A 6,669-nucleotide genomic window follows, 5' to 3' on the forward strand; every position below is an offset into this window, starting at 1 on the left:
GGTTGAATCTGATAAACTCAGCTGCTAATACTTGAGAATATTCTTTCGCTTCCCTTGGCGAACCAACAAATTTGGGTTGAATACTCTGCCCTCGAAAACTGCTGCGGTCCCATACGGTTGTGGGTTATCAAGTTTCTCTCGAAAGAATTGAGTGGGGGGGGGGGAGATAGAACTTTATGATGTTATTGAGCCTTTACTTCAACGAGAGAGTAGCACAACACAAAAAGTTTTTTCTGTGGAGCCTACATCAATTGAAGAGGAAGCTAATGATGATGATCATGAAGCTTCGAATCAATTTGCTATCGAACCTTGTAGGTCGACAAGGGAACGTACTACTCCTAAGTGGTACGGTAACCCTGTCTTATCGATCATGTTGTTGGATGATGTCCCACAAGCGTATGGGATCGCAGCAGTTTTCGAGGGTAGAGTATTCAACCCAAATTTGTTGATTCACTCAGAAGGGGAAGCTAAAGAATATTCTCAAGTATTAGCAGCTGAGTTGTCAATTCAACCACACCTGAAAGATTAGTGTCTGCAAGCAAAGTATCAGTAGCAAGGTAGTATGATAGCAACGGCACCAGAAAAAGCTTTGGCAATCCCCAGCAACAGTGCTAGAAAAAGCCTTATTGACGGGATGTTAGCGCCAACAAAGTCTTGCAACAAGTAACATCGGAGTAGCAAGGAACAGTAGTAGCAGCAGCATCAAAGAAACAAGTAATAGCAGTAGCAAGAGCAGCAGCAAAGCGGCCCAATCCCTTTGGTGGCAAGGGACAAGCCTAGGCAAAGTAACATAGCGAGGACCAGTAGTAAAAGACTCGTAGGCAGTGGATCGGTGATGGATGAGTGTGACGGATGTGATTCATCATGTAACAGCTATAACACATAGAGATATGTGGCTAACTCCCGTTCATCAATCTAATGTAGGCATGTATTCCATATGTAGTCATACGTGCTTAGGGAAAAGAACTTGCATGACATCTATTGTCCATCCGTCTCATGCCAGCGGGGTCCTAATGGAAACTACGTGATATTAAGGTTCTCCTTTTAATAAAGAACCTGACCAACGCATTAACACGCGGTGAATACATGAACTCCTCATACTATGGTCATCTCCGGGAGTGGTTCCAGCTATTGTCACTCCGGGGTTGCCGGGTCATAACACATAGTAGGTGACTACAACTTGCAAGTTAGGATCAAAAACACACATATATTGGCGACAACATAATAGGTTCAGATCTGAAATCATGGCACTCGGGCCCTAGTGACAAGCATTAAGCATAGCCAAGTAGTAGCAACATCAATCTAGAACATAGTGGATACTAGGGATTAATCCCCGTCAAGAACTAACTCGATTACATGATAGATCTCATCCAACTCATCACCGTCCAGCAAGCCTACGATGAGATTACTCACGAATGATGAAGAGCATCATGGAATTGTCATTGGAGAAAGGTTGCTGATGATGATGGCAACGATTTCCCCTCTCCGGAGCCCGAAACGGACTCCAGATCTGCCCTCGAGATGAAGAACAAGATGTGGCGGTGCCTCCGTATCGCAAAACGCGATGAAACCTTCTCTCTGATTTTTTCCAGGCAAAACGGAAGATATAGAGCTGGGATTGGGGGCGGTGGTGCCACGTGGGCCCCACAAGCCTACAGGGCGCGACCATAGGGGGTGGCCGCGGTCTGTGGGCTTGTTACCCACTGGCACGCCCCCTCACGTGGAACTTTGTGCACGTTTTTTTCTTTTATTCCAGAAAAAATCTCCGTAGATTTCCAGGTCATTCTGAGAAATTTTATTTCTGCGAACACCATGGCAATTCTGTTGAAAACAACGTTAGTCCGGGTTAGTTCCATTCAAATCATACAAATTAGAGTCCAAAACAAGGGAAAAAGAGTTCGGAAAAGTAGATACGACAGAGACGTATCAACTCCCCCAAGCTTAAAGCCTTGATTGTCCTCAAGCAACTTAGTTGACAAACCGAGAGAGACAAAAGAAAAACTTTGACGAACTCTGTTTGATCTTGTTGTTGGAACTATGTCTAACTCATAACCAGAATTTCAGCAACATCACAAGCAAACCACATAAGCAAATGACATCTAGGTCTCACGGTAAACTCATATCAATGGCATAATCAACTAGCGAGCAAATAATAATAAGCTTCAAGTGTCAACACTTCAATCAAAACAACATGAAGCAGTACAAATAGATGGTATCTCACTAGCTCTTTCTGAGACCGCAAAACATAAATGCAGAGCACCTTCAAAGAATAAGGGCTGACTAAACATTGTAATTCAAGGCAATGAAGATCCAGTCATAGTCACACTCAACACAGTTAAAAGCAAAGCATAAAAATGACAGAGGTGCTCTCTAATTGGTGCTTTTGTAAGAGGAGGATGACTCAACAGGAACATAAATAGACAGGCCCTTCACAGAGGGAAGCATTGATTTGCAGAGGTTCTAGAGCTCAAGCTTTGAAAACAGAGATAATAATTTTGGGTGGCATGCTTTCATTGTCAACGCAATGACTAAGAGTTCTCAACATGTTCCACGCTACACATGCTATAGGCGGTTCCCAAATAGAAAAGTAAAGTTTTGACTCCCCCACCACCAATCAATCACACTCCACGGCTAGCCGAATCCTCGGGTACCGTCCATACCAACATCATTCCTGGGGGAGTTTTGTTCGCAATTATCTTTTCGATTTGAGTATGGAACTGGGAATTCCAATTACCGGCCCCTTTCTCGTGAATGATAGTGAATAAACACATATCGAGGATAACACGCCTAGCATGGTAGATACCAATGGCCCCCTGTCACCACATGAGCGGTTCGGGCATGCAAAACAGATTATTTCTTGAAGATTTAGAGAATGGCACATGCAAATTTACTTGGAATGGCAGGTAGATACCGCACATAGGTAGGTATGGTGGACTCATATGGCACAACTTTGGGTTTATGGGAGTGGATGCACAAGCAGTATTCCCGCTTAGTACAAGTGAAGGCTAGCAAAAGACTGGGAAGCGACCAACTAGAGAGCAACAAGAGTCATCAAAATGCATTGAGAATAACTAACATTGAGTGCAAGCATGAGTAGGACATAAATCAGCATGAACATGAACATCATAGAGGCTATGTTGATTTTGTTTCAACTACATGCGTGAACATGCGCCAAGTCAAGCCTCTTGAAACATTCAAAGGAGGATACCATCCTATCATACTACATCATAGTCATCTCAACATTCATGTTGGAAACCAAGACAAACCATTATAAGCTCCTAGTTAAATAAGCATGGCATAAGCAACTATGATCTCTAAGTTGTCATTGCAAACATGTTTCTCTCACAACAAAGCTGAATTAGGCATGATGAGCTAGTCATATTTACAAAAACAAAATAGATCGAGTTCATACCAGCTTTTCCAGGCTCAGTCACTTCATCATATATCATCATTATTGCCTTTCACTTGCACGACCAAACGATGTGAACAATAATAAGCGTGCTCGTGCATTGGACTAAAGCTGGAATCTACAGGCAAACACAAAGGAGAAGACAAAGTAATATGGATCTTCGAAAGCTAAATAGGTATGCATGCAAGAGCCACTAAACAGTGTAACCAATATCTTCTACCTTGACCCAAAGAAAAAGAAAACTATCTACACGGAAAAGCTCCCAACAAGCAAAATAAGAAAAAGAAAATCTTTTTGTTTTTTGTCAAATTAGACAGACACACGAAAAAAAACGAGAAAAAGAAAATAAACTAGCATGGATGATACCGTGGCAATGTGTGAAAACCGGCTAACAAAGTGAAAGCATAAGCAAGAATGTAAAGTCGGTGAGAACACGTACTCCCCCAAGCTTAGGCTTTTGGCCTAACTTGGTCTACTCCCAAGGACGGTCCTCGCGAAACCCAAAAACGTAATCGGGGTTATACGGGAGCGCTGCAGCCACTGCTTGGATAGATGCCTCACGGAGACGAGCAACCGTCGCCTCCCTCTCATACTCCTCTGCCTCTCCTCTGGTTATGTAATATCTCTGTTTTACCTGAAAGTCAAAGAGAGTAGGAGCAGGAAGGGTAATATGGAAAACACGCTGCCGGTTAAATATCAGTGGGTATAGGAGGGATTCATCATCCCTCTCAAGGAACTGGTAGCGTGTCATAGCAACGCGGTCAAGGAAAGCTGTATGGAGCGGGGGATCTCCTGCGCGGATGGGTACTCCAAGAAAATTTGCTATGCGAGTGGCATAGATGCCGCCAAAGAAATCCGCATCAATAGCATTCTTATTCAGCCTCCTTGCTATAATAGCTCCCATGTTGAAGCTTTTGTCACCCGTCACTGCACTATTGAGGATACTAAGGTCGGGTGCGCAGAGGTGACAATGCTCAATCTTGCTGTTAATGCATCTGCCTATGAAGAGGGCAAAGTAATGCAAGGTAGGAAAACGAATACTCCCCATGGTAGCTTGCGTAATGTCTCTAGTTTCTCCAACCGTAATACCAGCGCAAAAATCTCTAACCGAAGATTTAGGAGGATCATTGAGGTTACCCCAAATAGGTATTTTGCAAATTCTACTGAAATCCTCTAAATCCATGGTATACGATTTATCATAGAGATCAAACAGTACCGATGGCTCACGGCCAACTGAAAATTTGAATCTACGAACAAAAGAGGCAGTGAGAGCAACATACTGTTCACATTTATCGGAGATGAATTCTTCGAGTCCGACATTGTGAACAAATGCATCAAACTCATCTTTGAAACCTGCCTCAATCATAAATTCATTAGAAGGCCATTCACATGGTTGCACCTGCGCGTCCCTAGGTTGGTAAGGATGAGGCTCCCGAATCGCAAGACGGGGACCTCTCTTGCTTGAGGAACCACCATGAAATTTTCTCCTGAACATCTTCCTTTTCTGAAAATTTCAGTGACCCAAAGGAAAGGTGAACAAGGTTCAACTAAACTCGTGGCAACTACTCCAACAAGTGCCTAGAGACCATATTACGCATCAAAAGTACTTGGGACCAGCTAGAATCAACATGCAAAGCTCAAGAACATGGTCACCAAGGCAGCAAAAATACGCGGAGTATAAGGCACTAAAGCAAAAACTAATTGGACCAATGGAGGAGTCACTTACCAAGGAGTAATTTCCCCAAAACAGTTCGGAGAACGGTGATTTGAGCAAAGAGATCGAAAATCCCAGCAAGAGGAGCAAGAACACGGGTTTGAGCTGCGAAACGATTTTTTCTGGAGGTAGGAGAACTGGATGGGAGCAAGAGTGAGTGGAGGGGGTGCCTGTGGGCCCCACAAGCCTGGGTGGCGCGACCAGGGGTGTGCCCGCGCCCCTAGGGCTTGTGGCCCACTGGTGTGGCCCCCAGACAGACTCTTTGTCCCAATATTTTTCAAATATTCGAGAAAAATCATACTAGATTTTCACAGCGTTCGGAGAACTTTTATTTTCGGGGTACTTTTCCACCGGACGCTATAACAGAAAACAGGGAAAACTAAACTAAATCTATCATTTTTCTTCTAAGCAACCTGAAGTGAAAGCTTGGAACAGAGGTTTGTGACTCCTCGATTCATCCATCTCATGGTCATCGAAAGAAATCCGTCAATGGGGTTGATCAAATCCCCTTGACAAAATTTCTCGAATCACAAAAGAAGACGGAGAATTTTCGAATAGTCACTAGGTCATCTCAATGGGGATGTGAATCTCCCCAACAAGCAAATCATACTTCACCTTGACACAAGGAATAGGACATTCAAAGCTCCCAATAAGAACCGATGAAGTTTTTTCGATAGCATTGATGCAATGTACTCGATATTGTTTCTTCATAAAGTGCACCGTGTGCTCATTACCATTGACATGGAAAGTGACATTGCCTTTGTTGCAATCTATAACAGCCCCTGCAGTGTCTAAAAAGGGTCTTCCGAGGATGACGGCCATGGCATCGTCCTCGGGAATATCCAAGATAACAAAGTTTGTTAAGATAGTGGTGTTAGCAACCACAACAGGCACATCCTCGCAAATGCCGATAGGGAAAGCAGTTGATTTGTCGGCCATTTGCAGAGAGATTTCAGTGGGTGTCAACTTATCCAGTTCAAGTCTACGATAAAGAAAGAGAGGCATAACACTAACACCGGCTCCAAGGTCGCATAAAGCAGTTCTAACGTAGTTGCCTTTAATGGAGCAAGGTATAGTGGGCACACCAGGATCACGTAGTTTCTTTGGAGTTCCACCCTTGAAAGTGTAATTAGCGAGCATGGCGGAGATCTCAAGATCAGTTATCCTCCTCTTATTAGTCACAATATCTTTCATGTACTTAGCATACGGAGACATCTTGAGCATATTAGTCAAACGCATCTGCAGAAAGACAGGTCTGATCAGTTCAACGAAGTGCTCAAAATCTTCATCATCCTTTTTCTTGGATGGTTTGGGAGGAAAGGGCATAGGTTCTGAACCCACGGTTCCCTTTCTTTACCATGCTTCCTAGCAGCAAAGTCATTCTTATCGTATCTTCTATTCTTAGGTTGTGGGTTATCAAGATCAACACTTGGTTCAATCTCCACATCCTTATCATTGCTAGGTTGAGCATCATCATGAACATCACTATTGATATTATCATTAGGCTCATGTTCATCACCAGATTGTGTTTCAGCATCAGAGACAG

The sequence above is a fragment of the Hordeum vulgare genome, chromosome 4H (assembly GCF_904849725.1).
Source record: "Hordeum vulgare subsp. vulgare chromosome 4H, MorexV3_pseudomolecules_assembly, whole genome shotgun sequence".
Classification (NCBI taxonomy): domain Eukaryota; kingdom Viridiplantae; phylum Streptophyta; class Magnoliopsida; order Poales; family Poaceae; genus Hordeum; species Hordeum vulgare.